Source organism: Schistocerca americana, chromosome 2 (genome assembly GCF_021461395.2).
Source record: "Schistocerca americana isolate TAMUIC-IGC-003095 chromosome 2, iqSchAmer2.1, whole genome shotgun sequence".
In the NCBI taxonomy this organism is placed as follows: domain Eukaryota; kingdom Metazoa; phylum Arthropoda; class Insecta; order Orthoptera; family Acrididae; genus Schistocerca; species Schistocerca americana.
Genome location: NC_060120.1, coordinates 937,588,478 through 937,603,993, shown reverse-complemented (window position 1 = coordinate 937,603,993; position 15,516 = coordinate 937,588,478). Strand labels below are relative to the sequence as shown.

Genomic DNA, 15,516 nt, shown 5'->3' with positions numbered 1-15,516 from the left:
GACAAGCAGTGGTAGAGAGTACCTTTTGTGTTAGCAGAAGAGCCAACACCGTGTTACGAGTGGAGGCCGAAATGCACGTGTTTTAGCTCACGCAGGCTGGCGTGAGGAGGGAACTATACCGACGTGAGGTCTGGAACATGACAAGGAATGAGAATTCAGAAAGCGGACGTAATTAGTTTGATACTTAACTTTAATCCATTAATGATGAACGTCGCTCTTGACGGCACATGATTCACAATATTATCTGTTCAGAATACATTCTTGAAGTAATTATAGTAACTGAATATGGCGCCTTGCTAGGTCGTAGCAAATGACGTAGCTGAAGGCTATGCTAAACTGTCGTCTCTGCAAATGAGAGCGTATGTAGACAGTGAACCATCGCTAGCAAAGTCGGCTGTACAACTGGGGCGAGTGCTAGGGTGTCTCTCAGACTAGACCTGCCGTGTGGCGACGCTCGGTCTGCAATCACTGATAGTGGCGACACGCGGGTCCGACGTATACTAACGGACCGCGGCCGATTTAAAGGCTACCACCTAGCAAGTGTGACGTCTGGCGGCGACACCACAGTACCCTCCGCAACGTACCGTACGGTGGCTTGCGGAGTATCGATGCAGATGTAGAAACAAGGAGGGATATAATTATTGTGGATGACGACGCGCCATGACACAGGGCACAATTGTTTGCGATTGGTTTGGAGAACATTCCAGACAATTTGAGCGAGTGATTTGGCCACACAGATCGTCCGACATGGTTACCATCGAACAGTTATGGGACATAATCTAGAGATTAGTTCGTGCCCAAGATCCTGCACCGGCAACACTTTCGCAATTATGGACGGCTGCAGAGGCAGCGTAGCTCAATATTTCTGCAGGGGACTTCAGACGTCCTTGCCACGTCGAGTTGCTGCACTACACAGGGCAAAAAGAGGACCGACGCGATATTTGGAGGTTTACTATGACTTTGTCGCGTCAGTGTAGAACTGCCATGACATCGTCCTTTCTGAATCTTGGTTTTATGTATAATTAATTTAATTTGTGGTAAGGTCAGAAGGATGTAGGTTGCAGTAGGTACTGGGAGATGAAGAAGCTTGCACAAGATAGATTAGCATGGAGCTCTGCATCAAACCAGTCTCAGGACTGAAGACCACAACAACAACAACAAGGTCTAATGGGACCAAACTGCTAAGGTCATCGGACCCTAAGCCTACACACTGCCTAATCTAACTTAAACTACGAGGGCAGTTCAATAAGTAATGCAACACATTTTTTTTCTGAAACAGGGGTTGTTTTATTCAGCATTGAAATACACCAGGTTATTCCCCAATCTTTTAGCTACACAACACTATTTTTCAACATAATCTCCATTCAATGCTACGGCCTTACGCCACCTTGAAATGAGGGCCTGTATGCCTGCACGGTACCATTCCACTGGTCGATGTCGGAGCCAACGTCGTACTGCATCAATAACTTCTTCATCATCCGCGTAGTGCCTCCCACGGATTGCGTCTTTCATTGGGCCAAACATATGGAAATCCGACGGTGCGAGATCGGGGCTGTAGGGTGCATGAGGAAGAACAGTCCACTGAAGTTTTGTGAGCTCCTCTCGGGTGCGAAGACTTGTGTGAGGTCTTGCGTTGTCATGAAGAAGGACAAGTTCGTTCAGATTTTTGTGCCAACGAACAAGCTGAAGTCGTTTCTTCAATTTCTGAAGAGTAGCACAATACACTTCAGAGTTGATCGTTTGACCATGGGGAAGGACATCGAACAGAATAACCCCTTCAGCGTCCCAGAAGACTGTAACCATGACTTTACCGGCTGAGGGTATGGCTTTAAACTTTTTCTTGGTAGGGGAGTGGGTGTGGCGCCACTCCATTGATTGCCGTTTTGTTTCAGGTTCGAAGTGATGAACCCATGTTTCATCGCCTGTAACAATTTTTGACAAGAAATTGTCACCCTCAGCCACATGACGAGCAAGCAATTCCGCACAGATGCTTCTCCTTTGCTCTTTATGGCGTTCGGTTAGACAACGAGGGACCCAGCGGGCACAAACCCTTGAATATCCCAACTGGTGAACAATTGTGACAGCACTACCAACAGAGATGTCAAGTTGAGCACTGAGTTGTTTGATGGTGATCCGTCGATCATCTCGAACGAGTGTGTTCGGACACTCCGCCATCGCAGGAGTCACAGCTGTGCTCGGCCGGCCCGCACGCGTGAGATCAGACAGTCTTGCTTGACCTTGCGGCGATGATGACACACGCTTTGCCCAACGACTCACCGTGCTTTTGTCCACTGCCAGATCGCCGTAGACATTCTGCAAGCGCCTATGAATATCTGAGATGCCCTGGTTTTGCGCTAAAAGAAACTCGATCACTGCCCGTTGTTTGCAACGCACATCCGTTACAGACGCCATTTTAACAGCTCCGTACAGCGCTGCCACCTGTCAGAAGTCAATGAAACTATACGAGACGAAGCGGGAATGTTTGAAAATATTCCACAAGAAATTTCCGGTTTTTTCAACCAAAATTGGCCGAGAAAAAAAAGTGTTGCATTACTTATTGAACTGCCCCCGTAACTTACGCTATGAACAATACACACACCCACGCCCGAGGGATAGCTCGAATATCCGACGGGGGGAGCCGCACGGATCGTGACAAGGCGCCTGAGTCGGCGCGGCTACCCCGCGCGTCTTTTATGTATAGCATCACAATGGACGTATCCGTCTGTGGAGGCTCCGAGTAAAATGAACATTGCCAGATTGCATTTCTCATCGTCATAAATGCCTAGCGCCTGGCGTGATAGTATGGGTGCCAAGTGATATGCAGTGTAGTACTAGTGTGTCAAGGAGAGAACTTGGACAGATAACTATCTCACCTCGTGGTGATGAGATAAGACATACCGGAAGCCTCACTCCCAACCCCTTCACGCCGGCTGAGGCTGACACATGCCCAGGTCACGTCTCGGGCACTTGTGCGAAAAAAAATTCGTGGGAAAATGAAGTTGGCAAGTGTCCTGGTCAAGCCCATGGCTCTGCGGCGGAAAACCCATCCCATCCTCCCACTTTCTCTTTAGTTCAGCTGCATGAGCCCATCATTTGTGCAATGTGCACCATAGAGAGAGGAAGAATCATAAGCAGCATAATTATACAGGGTGATTCAAAAAGAATACCACAACTTTAGGAATTTAAAACTCTGCAACGACAAAAGGCAGAGCTAAGCACTATCTGTCGGCGAATTAAGGGAGCTATAAAGTTTCATTTAGTTGTACATTTGTTCGCTTGAGGCGCTGTTGACTAGGCGTCAGCGTCAGTTGATGCTAAGATGGCGACCGCTCAACAGAAAACTTTTTGTGTTGTTGAGTACGGCAGAAGTGAATCGACGACAGTTGTTCAGCGTGCATTTCGAACGAAGTATGGCGTTAAACCTCCTGATAGGTGGTGTATTAAACGTTGGTATAAACAGTTTACAGAGAATGAGTGTTTGTGCAAAGGGAAAAGTTCTGGACGGCCGAGAACGAGTGATGAAAATGTAGCACGCATCCAGCAAGCATTTGTTCGCAGCCCAGGAAAATCGACTCGCAGAGCTAGCAGAGAGCTGCAAATTCCACAATCAACTGTATGGAGAGTCCACATTGGCACTTATCTGTCCGTAACTACCTGAACGTCAACTACCCGAGGCGATGGATCGGCCGCCAGGCAGCCCATGACAGAGCACTTCATCACTGGCCTCCAAGAAGCCCTGATCTTACCACCTGCGATTTTTTCTTATGGGGGTATGTTAAGGATATGGTGTTTCGGCCACCTCTCCCAGCCACCATTGATGATTTGAAACGAGAAATAACAGCAGCTATCCAAACTGTTACACCTGATATGCTACAGAGAGTGCGGAACGAGTTGGAGTATCGGGTTGATATTGCTCGAGTGCCTGGAGGGGGCCATATTGAACATCTCTGAACTTGTTTTTGAGTGAAAAAAAACCTTTTTAAATACTCTTTGTAATGATGTATAACAGAAGGTTATATTATGTTTCTTTCATTAAATACACATTTTTAAAGTTGTGGTATTCTTTTTGAATCACCCTGTACTACTTAATTTATTGGCTTGCTGCATAAGTCCGTAGCGTTTCTCCATAAATTTAATTTAACAAAACAGATACACATAACAGAGACTTTACTCATCAGTAACGTATTCTCCTTCAGAATTTACAACAGTCTGCCAAAGCTGGGGTAACTTTTCGATTCCGCGACTGTAGAAATCACGTGTATTTTAAGGCGGAGAACTCTGTACCACACATGCGGCTCGTAGTGAAATTGTGTGCTTATGGAATATCGTCTCAGTTATGTGACTGGATCTGTGATTTCCTGTCAGAGAGGTCACAGTTCATTGTAATAGACGGAAAGTCATCGAGTAAAACAGAAGTGATTTCTGGCGTTCCCCAAGGTAGTGTTATAGGCCCTTTGCTGTTCCTTATCTATATAAACGATTTGGGAGACAATCTGATCAGCCGTCTACGCTGTCGTTTATCGACTAATAAAATCATAAGAAGATCAAAACAAACTGCAAAACGATTTAGAAGAAATATCGAAATGGTGCGAAAAGTGGCAGTTGACCTTAAATAACGAAAAGTGTGAGGTCATCCACATGAGTGGTAAAAAGTACGCGTTAAACTTCGGTTACACGATAAATCAGTCTAATCTAAAAGCCGTAAATTCAACTAAATACCTAGGAATTACAATTACGAACAATTTAAATTGGAAGAAACACATAGAAAATGTTGTGGGGAAGGCTAACCAAAGGCAGGACACTTAGAAAATGTAACAGACCTACTAAGGAGACTGCCTACACTACGCTTGTCCGTCCTCTTTTAGAATACTGTTGCGCGGTGTGGGCTCCTTACCAGATAGGACTGACTGAGTACATCGAAAAAGTTCAAAGAAAGGCTGCACGTTTTGTATTATCGCGAAATATGGGAGAGAGTGTCACAGACATGATACAGGATTTGGGATGGACATCATTAAAAGAAAGGCGTTTTTCGTTGCTACGGAATCTTCTCACGAAATTCCAATCACCAACTTTCTCCTCCGAATGCGAAAATATTTTGTTGACACCGACTTAGATAGGGAGGAACGATCACAAAGATAAGGGAAATAAGAGCTCGTACGGAAAGATATAGGTGTTCATTCTTCCCGCGCGCTATACGAGATTGGAATAATAGAGAATTGTGAAGGTGGTTCGATGAACCCTCTGCCAGGCACTTAAATGTGATTTGCAAAGTATCCATGTAGATGGAGATGTAGAGCCGTGTTCGGAGCGCATTTTCGTCTGAAAAGCAAGTTCCTTAAAGATTCTTTCATAGAGAGCGGAAAAGGTGAAAATTGGAGGTCGCAAGTTCAGGTGAATAAGGCGGGTGCGGAAAGACTTCCCAGCCACAGTCTAGCAGACTGTGGGCGGCCGTAATCGTGGAGTAGCATCACCCACGTAGTCTTCCTGGTCGTTATTCTCGGAATGCGTCTGCAAAACTTCTCAGTTTTTGATAATGAACGTCAGCAGTGATGGTTTCACCTCGGGGAAGCAATTCGTAGTACACCACACCGTCCCTGTTCCGCCAGATGCATAACATTGTCTTTTGTGAACGCCCGCAGGTCTTTGTATGGGAACCTGCTGCTTTGTTTGGGCTAACCATTCTTTTCTTTTCCTTATATTAGCATTAAGACACCATTCCTCGTCACACCAGTAACGATTCAGGATGGCAAAGATCGATGTTGTTCACGAGTCAATTCATGATGGAAATAGTTCAAATGGCTCTGAGCACTATGGGACTTAACTTCTTAACTTAGCATTAAGACACCATTCCTCGTCACACCAGTAACGATTCAGGATGGCAAAGATCGATGTTGTTCACGAGTCAATTCATGATGGAAATAGTTCAAATGGCTCTGAGCACTATGGGACTTAACTTCTGAGGTCATCAGTCCCCTAGAACTTAGAACTACTTACACCTAACTAACGTAAAGACATCACACACAACCACGCCCGAGGCAGGATTCGAACCTGCGACCGTAGCGGTCGCGTGGTTCCAGACTGTAGCGCCTAGAACCGCTCGGCCACTCTGGCCGGCTAATTCATGATGAGAAAGCAGAGATGCAGATATGGCCACCCGCTGATTTTTGTGGTTTTTGCTGAGAGCACTCATTTTTGGACCTTCCCCATTACATGCAAATGCCGCACGATGGTGGAATGACCACAGTTCATCACATTTTCCAGTTCTCGAGTACATTGACGTGGATTAATGCGTTTAAACGATCTTCGTTTCTTCCTGAACGTGGAGAGTCGCTAATGCCAGAACGATCCTCCTTAAAACGAGAAAGCCATTTTCTTGTCGTGCTCTGTCCAATGGTATGATCCCCAAACACGAAGCACATGTTTTTGGCTGCGTACGCTGCTGTCGCCGCTCTATTGAGCTCAGATAGAAGAATGTCGGAAATCTTCCGATTTCTCCTCTTGACATTTACCGTGCGAGGTGGCCAGTGGTTAGCACCCTGGACTTTCATTCTGGAGGAGGACGGTTCCAACCCGCGTCCGGCCATCCTGAGTTAGGTTTTCCGTGATTTCCCAAGATAGCTTCAGGCAAATGGCGGGATGGTTCCTTTGAAAGGGCACGGCGGATTTTCTTTCCCATCCGTACGAGATCCGAGCTTCTGCTCTGTCTCTAATAGCCTCGTTGTCGACAGGATGTTTAACACTAATCTCCTCCTCCTCTGACCTCCTCTTCGCATTCAATATTCTAGCGTCCACAGCTCCACTCAGTATCTCCAAATGACAAAATAAGAGTATGTAAACTCATATAGCAAGGGAGAACTACAAATAAAAAAATGACAACTGATAAATAAATCCATAGTAACCGGAATACAGACATGCAAAACATAAACGCAACGAACTCATGCACCAACCTAGTACGAGGTTAAGGCACATAGACATTACGGTGCGCGACCCAATTACTATAATTTAATGTCATCATGGCATATTCTGCAAAATGGTGGTATAATTTATGGCGTACTATAAAATAATGACGTCATCTCATGGAGCAGATGGGCCGCCTGCAGGGCAAATAGTTTCTCATCAGTTCCGATGTCCTTAGTGTTCTACAATCGCAGACGAATGCTGGTCTACAAACAATTGGTCAATATTACTGGCACCTATGGTACTTTACCAGCACCAGGTACGAGTAAGAAGATAACAAATCTGAAGAAGATTGCATCTTTACCTATATTGTCAGGTCCTAATTACTTTTTAGGACTTAAATTGAATTTTTCCATTTCAAAAGCATCTGAATCAAGTACTATAGGTAATGGTTGGATTACCTTTGCTGTTGTTGTGTGTCATGACGCTTCTAGGACCCAACAGAGAAAATAGTCCAGTTTACACATGACCCTGCCGACCTGTGTGGCCGAGCGGTTCTAGGCGAACAGTCTGGAACCGCGCGACCACTACGGTCGCAGGTTCGAATCCTGCCTTGGGCATGGATGTGTGTGATGTCCTTAGGTTAGTTAGGTTTAAGTAGTTCTAAGTTCTAGGGGACTGGTGACCTCAGCAGTTAAGTCCCTTAGTGCTCAGAGCCATTTGAAATTTCACACATGACCATCTGTACGTCCTACAGCGGTAGGGGAAGGAGGTGTCATTCTGCTGGGACCAGAGCACATGGAAATTTGTGAAAATGAAATGCAGGCAAAGTCGCCAAGGAAGCTTGCAGGGAACGTAGCGGTACACAGTGTGCCATTCCCTTGCAGGCTATCATCTCGTTGTTGAGTCGCAGATAACAGAGTTAGGGGAGGAGTGGCTGGTAGTGACAGACAATAAACTGCGCTTGGTGAAGCAAACTGTCTGGCCGTGGCGGTCCTATTGCCGGTCACTTCGGCGGGATGAAGTGGCTCTGACGCGCCTCCGAATTGGACAGTCTCGTCTAACGCATGGCTTTCTAATCGGGTGAGACAACCCTCCGGTCTGTGATACTTGTGGCGTGCAAATTACTGTACGTTACATTTTAACTGAGCGCATTTTATTTTGTAATAAGTGGGCATAAGCAAATTTAGCTACGGATCTGTCCTCTATTCTAGCTGATGACGGGACAAGTGTGGTCAAGCTTTGGAAATCTGTGACTTGTCTAAACTCTGGCGTAAGCTTTTAAGCTACAGATTTTAGTGTCTTGCAGAGCGGCTGGCTCATCCCTTCCATTCCAGTGACCAGCCATCCGAAGGCATCTGCTTTTACTTACTTCCTTTCGCTTTTTCCCTTATCATTGTGTATTACATCTGACGTTATGATACTCGTTGTTTTGTGTTTGTTTGCGTGTGTGTGAGTGAGTGTGTGTGTGTGTGTGTGTGTGTGTGTGTGTGTGTGTGTGTGCGTGTTTAAGAGGGAGAGAGAGAGAGAGAGAGAGTTTGCAAGTTTTTAGGACGTTCTTTATGTCTTTATTTGCAGCCACGTTTTAATAATTTTGGATCCTTTATTGACACCCATCTCATCGCATTTTTGTACTGGCGCTACAGATCTTCCTAACATGCGCCATCATCATAACATCTCCATCTAAGAACGCTGTAAGCATTGCACAGCGCTGATTGTGTAATTCGGAATACAGGTGTGCTAATTGTTTGACATATGATATTAGTGTATTTTGTTTAAATATCACAATGTGCTAATTGTTACAAAGATTTAAAAATCATATGGATACGTGTACCTTAGGATGAAAGTGCGGTAATTCGGGAAAAAATCTGAATCCTAGCGTCGAAAAATTAGGTCTGCAAGGAAATTACATTTTTGAACAAGATAACGACCCAAAGCATACGGCTCTAAATACAAGGCAGTGGCTCCTGTACAATACCCCAAAACAATTAAACACCCCTGCTCAGAGCCCAGACATTAATCCTATTAAACAGCTTTGGAAAGTACTGGAAGACAGCATCAGGAGAAGACACATTTCTGACACGAGAGACCTAAAAGAAGCACTTCCAGACGAATGCCGAGACGACTAGAAGAAGTAATAGCTGCAAAGAGAAACCCCACTAAATATTAATTTTTGATTGTAAATAAAAAAAATGTGAGTGGACGAATACTTTTTGAAGTAGCCCTTGAACGGATCCTCCATTTTGTCAAATTTGCTATCGCGATGGATGTTATTTATTTCCTTGTCCATCAATAAAAATGACTTAACCAAGGTTCGTTGCATATGACTAGAAGTTTACATTTTATGTTCCCTTTCTTCCACGTGACATATACTTAATTTAAAAAAAAATTGCAGCTGGACGAATACTTTTTGGACTCACTGTAAGTGTTCAGTAAATTTATAAATCTTCCTTCCTTCTGACACTTTCATCCTGAGTGGATACTAGTCATTCGTAGCATCTTTTGGTATCAGTATATGATGCTCCCTTCACCATATCTACATCTACATCTATACTCCACAAACTACTGTGAAGTGCATGGCAGAGGGTACGTCCCATTGCACCCGTTATTAAGGTTTCTTATGTGCCATTCACGTATGGAGCGCGGGGGAATGATTGTTTGAATGCCTCTGAGCGTGCAGTAATTATTCTAATTCTAGCCTTACGACGTGTGAGCGATACGTAAGAGGTTGTAGTATATCCCTAGAGTAATCATTTAAAGCCGATTCTTGTAACTTTGTTAGTAGACTTTCTCAGGATACTTACGTAAAGGACCCAATGGAACTATGACCAAAAAGAAAGACAAATTAAACGAAAAGATAATTGTTTAACTCAGTTGGATAACGGTGAGACATGGGTACTAACATGCGAAGTTAGCAGCATAAATGAGTTAATAGTGTACTATCTCCACGCCTCGAGCCATCACCAACCGTCACAAAGAAATTCGATGCTAAAGATTCTGGCCTACAGAGCTCGTACACTTTCAAACGTGGAGTACCTCGCCGAATAGTGTACCGAAGGATTGGGTAGTGAAATCATCAAACTGAAAGAATGATGCAGTCAAACTCAAGAATGTCTGTGAAAGAGGTGGAGACTGAGACCGAGGAAGAGAAGTCAAAAATCTCTTACCTATTTTCTGTTGACCAAGTATCTGGAAAGATCGGTAGACTCCTACGGAAACACAGTCTGGCTGTAGTGCAGGAAGCGAGTAGGCCTCCACATAATAGCAAAACCCGCAGCACTTAAAAAGAAATATTGCACATAAAATGGAAAAAATTCAACTCGACAGAACACTCGGAAGCTCAATAAAGCAGTCGCTCCGAGGAAATCTGAAGTGTAGGAAAGGGGTTCTCTAGAACCTACCGTACTATCCTATCAGAAAGGAGTTATATCTCTAATTTTAGAGGCAAAAATTTACAAATATCACAAAGAATTGGGCAGAAATGCAAAGGGAATGGATGAAAATCGCATTCCAAAATCAGTTGTGCAACCCCTAGAAAGACGCAGCGTGGCACATTCTAGAAACGGGTGTTCTGTTAAACCAGGACAAGCCATAATTACGTAGGCTTCCACAGCCACCGTCAATTTCATTAAAATCCTTCTGTTAGTACAGGCGCATACACTTATATGAGTAAAATGGGTAAACGATAAAATACTCAAATTCTACTGGTGTAACATGACCGAACGGTGGATATGTATTTTTTTTATTTACGCATTTTAAGATGACGCAGGATCTTAATGGAAGGATCTCAGCCCACGCGACCTCCTCCATGCCAGTCAACATGGATCCCGAAAACAACGGACATGCAAAACCGAACTTGGACTTTTCTCACATGAAATCCTGAAATCCGTGGATCAAGGCAGTCAGGTGGAGGCTTTTTTTGACTCCAAAAAACATTTAACTCTGTACGCGCCAACGGTTCGCTTATTGACACAAGTGTAGTTATATGCGGCATCAAACAATCCGTGTGACTGGATTGCGGACTTCTTGGATGGGAGTTCGCAGCCTTCCATTTGGAATGGAATGTCACCAAAAGAAGTGGAAGCAGCTTCAGACATGCCACAGGTAAGCGTGTGGGGACCATTGAGGTTCAAATTGTGTGTCAGTGACCTGACAGACAATATCAATTGTAAATTCAGGATATCTGATGAGGCAGTTATCTGTGATGTACTGTCTGAAATAAGCCGCACCGACATCCAATCCGATCTTGATGAGATTTCAAAGTGAAGTAAAGATTGGCAAGTTGTTTTTCATGTAAAAAAAATGTAAGATTGTGCACTTCACAAATTCTGGAAAATACTAGCTAATGATTCCGACATCAGTGAGCCAGTATTGGAACCCGTCGACTCATGCATGTACCTAGGTGTGTTTTTGTTGTGGTCTTCAGTCCTGAGACTGGTTTGATGCAGCTCTCCATGTTACTCTATCCTGTGCAAGATTTTTCATCTCCCAGTACCTACTGCAACCAACATCCTTCTGAATCTGCTTAGTGTATTCATCTTTTGGTCTCCCTCTACGATTTTTACCCTCCACGCTGCCCTCCAATACTCACTTGGTGAACCCTTGATGCCTCAGAATATGTCCTACCAACCGATCCCTTCTTTTAGTCAAGTTGTGCCACTAACTCCTCTTCTTCCCAATCCTATTCAATACCTCCTCATTAGTTATGTGATCTACCCATCTAATCTTCTGCATTCTTCTGTAACACCACATTTCGAAAGCTTCTATTCTCTTCTTGTCGAAACTATTTATCGTCCATGTTTCACTTCCACACATGGCTACACTCCATACAAATACTTTCAGAAACGACTTCCTGACACTTAAATCTATACTCGATGTTAACAAATTTCTCTTCTTCAGAAACGCTTTCCTTGCCATTGTCAATCTACATTTTATATCCTCTCTACTTCGACCATCACCAGTTATTTTGATCCCCAAATAGCAAAACTCCTTTACTACTTTAAGTGTCTCATTTCCTAATCTAATTCCCTCAGCATCACCTGATTTAATTAGACAACATTCCATTATCCTAGTTTTGCTTTTGTTGATGTTCATCTTATATCCTCCTTTCAAGACACTGTCCATTCCGTTCAACTGCTCTTCCAAGTCCTTTGCTGTCTCTGACATAATTACAATGTCATCGGCGAACCTCGAAGTTTTTATTTCTTCTCCATGGATTTTAATACCTACTCCGAATTTTTCTTTTGTTCCCTGTACCTAGGTGTAAAATTTGTAAATTTGTAGAGATATGAACACTGGATGATCTCATCGGCTCACTCGCATGTCAGATAAGTGGCAGACTTTGGATATGGAGAAAGAATTTCTTTTTTCGTATTCTTCTGCTGCCAAAGGATAAGGCTGATATTATTCTCGAATAATCGTGGACAACTTTCTAAGTTACATAGTAATAAACCCAGAAATGCGCAGTTAAAGCTTAATTTTCACAACATAAACAAATTTTTACTCTTGTATCAACAAAACAGGTTTATACCGGTTAAATCATTGTACAAATTGTCGTAGAACACGAGCTGTAGTCATTAGGCCGCGCGGGATTAGCCGAGCGGTCTTGGGCGCGGCAGTCATGGACTGTGCGGCTGATCCCGGCGGAGGTTCGAGTCCTCTCTCGTGCATGGGTGTGTGTGTTTGTACTTAGGATACTTTAGGTTAGATAGTGTGTAAGCTTAGGGACTGATGACCTTAGCAGTTAAGTCCCATAAGATTTCACACACATTATTTTCTGTAGTCATTAAAAAGGATGTGCACATACATCTCTGGCTCACTAATGAGTAAAAAAACTGCTCATGGATGATTATTAACATAGAAATATGCAAGATGCGAAGCACGCAAATACATAATTAAAAATGATTGTCTATTGGGTTATTAATTTTTTACGCCTGTTCAGTTGTGCAGCTTTCGATCTTTACATCGCAGTTCGTGATTTATTTTGGTGTTTGGCTATCACATTTTTCACATGCCTGAAGCTGAAGTAGTTTACTATAATAGTTCGTTCGAATAATTTTGCCGGCCGGGGTGGCCGAGCGGTTCTAAGCGCTGCAGTCTGCAACCGCGCGACCGCTACGGTCGCAGGTTCGAATCCTGCCTCGGGCATGGATGTGTGTGATGTCCTTAGGTTAGTTAGGTTTAAGTAGTTCTAAGTTCTAGGGGACTGATGACCTCAGGAGTTAAGTCCCATAGTGCTCAGAGCCATTTGAACCTTTTTTTAAAAATAATTTTCGTTTTACAATGCTGCAGAGCTGTTTCAAGTTAAAACTAAGCATAAAAGTTATTCTACATCAGCGACGATTCTCGGCATTCATATGGTATGTTATGTCGTGTTACTGTGCTTCTGTCACACGAAACAACGGTTTGTTGTCGGTGAACATATTAGAAAAGTTAGGAAGAAGCATTCACTGAATTTTAAATGTAACACCGAACAGATAAAGTACTGCATTCTACCATAATACTTCTCCTAGCTTACTGCGTATATGTTTATTTGCAGACCCCTAGTAGGTTATCTCTGAACATTCCACATTTTTCGTCCCTGTTCCTTCACCTGAAAACAGTTTTTCTTACGTATAGTTCAATTACGTTCTGTTTTACATGCGGCAGTCATAGCGAGTACTTCAAAACAAATAGTGAAAGTAAATAAACAATGTCTTTCGTCATGCTACATCTCCTATCAAATGCCACATTTCAACATAGCGTTACATAACAGACTTAATGTTAAGAAAAATGTCGAATTTCAAGCTCAAAATCTGATATATTGTCAGCTACAGTGATAAATTGAATCGTTCATTACAAATGAAGAGATGACGACAATGAATTGTTAGCGAATTTGCAGTAAATCAACACAAAAGAAATTGAAATACAATTCTCTCCGTAAGTCAGCCGTTTTCTTATTTTGCATGCATTGCAATCCGCTAGTCGTTTACTCTTCGCGGAAAAATAGCAACACCTGATTCTATTTGAAAATTATAGATATAAACAGGATTTCGCATCACTATTTTAATGACTGTGACAACTCTCTAACCACATACGATATTAAGTGAGATCCTATCAAATATTGTTATCAAAAAGTAATTTCGATTCTGGGCAACATCTCCCTATGTCATCAACAAAAATACGCCAATCGCCCACAACGTCATAGTTTTGCTGTGGAATATCTCAGTCGCTGAAAAAAACATAAACAAAAACCTTAAATGGCAGACACACGAGACGTAGTAATATCTTTCAACTATGTTCTGAATTAATGAGGAAACACCAGCACTACGAACTTTCAATTAAAATTCGTAGAACGTTGCAGCAAATTACACTTTGTATGATGTTTGTAATTATGCGTGTTATCATTGCAGATCTCAACGATAGTCTAATAGTTTACCAGACCAGTTCTCACTTACATTACTGACAGTCTTTTTTCTCATTGTCAATAATGATTAAGATACAACGCGGTTTCATTTATTTTGCCTATTCCAAGCTGTAATTTTACGTCAACGCGTGTCTATTCAAAACCAAAATGGCATCAATTAAATTAATAGTAAGTAACATAGGACTACTGAAAAAGAATCTCAACCATGTAAAATAAAAGATAATAACAATATTTTGTGAAACAAGTTTTTGATTCATTTTCATTTATTAAAATAGATCGCATTTACCTTTCAGTTTCATAACTGGTTTTTAGGCGATTTTTCAATTAGACTACAGCGTGTGTACATATTTTACATCCAGAGATATTTGTGCACACACAATTCTCAGAATTGTCAGTTGCAACCGGAACAGGTGTTTCCTTGTACACAGACAACACATATATGCGACTATTGTTCCGAAATTACTACCCTTCTTATTTTGTTTGTGCTTTATTGCACCTACAGCTTTATTAAGTTTTTCAAACGCTGGTTCTGCAGTGACGCAATACACTGAAACTATTATTGCACAGGTGGCACATTTTAATATTATGTCACCAAAAATTCGTAACCTCTGCATTTAGCAAGCGATGCGCGGGTACCTAAATGTAGGTTGTGTTTCTGGACGTATAAGTGCCAAGAAACGAGGTGAAAGCGTGGATCCCGAGCCCAATTTTACCGGAGGCCCATTTAACTACCTTCACTAACCTCTTTCAGCTGGTTAAAGCTATCTTCCGCGGAGACCCATGGACGGCATGAAGTTCGTATCGTGTGAAACCCGTCGGATGCGATGATCCGCTACGTCGACCTGACGACGAGCGTGCAAACTCGTACACACGCAGTGAACTAGGTCGCCAGGCGTAAAGCTAGCCCGTGGTGCGGTGGCGGTGGCGAAGTGGCCAAGGGGAGGGGGCTGTTGTCATGGCAGCCAGTTATTGATCTGCGTCTGGCGTGCAGCCGTCCACAATCGCCGCTTCGGGCGTTATCTTGACGTTGTCTGTCGTGTGACGTCCTCGCTGACCACACGGCGTTTACTGGATTATGCGTGCAATAAACGTGCGACTTATGAGCCCTTTTCAGATAATAAACTAGGGTCCACAAATCACAGAGAAACAATGACGAAAATAGCGATAAAACAGAACTTTATGTGTCAAGTGTAATGAAACTTAGCCGAAGCGTA

General features: G+C 43.0%; 1 protein-coding gene across 1 annotated transcript in view; it reads right to left on the bottom strand.

Moving 5' to 3' along the window:
* The window catches only part of LOC124595551 (transmembrane protein 181), a 231,276-nt gene extending 216,080 nt beyond the window's left edge, over positions 1-15,196 (bottom strand). The window contains exon 1 of the mRNA XM_047134331.1: positions 15,045-15,196. The gene's annotated coding sequence lies outside the window, so the exon portion shown is untranslated. The remainder of the gene's footprint in view (positions 1-15,044) is intronic.
* Positions 15,197-15,516: the final 320 nt, after the last annotated feature.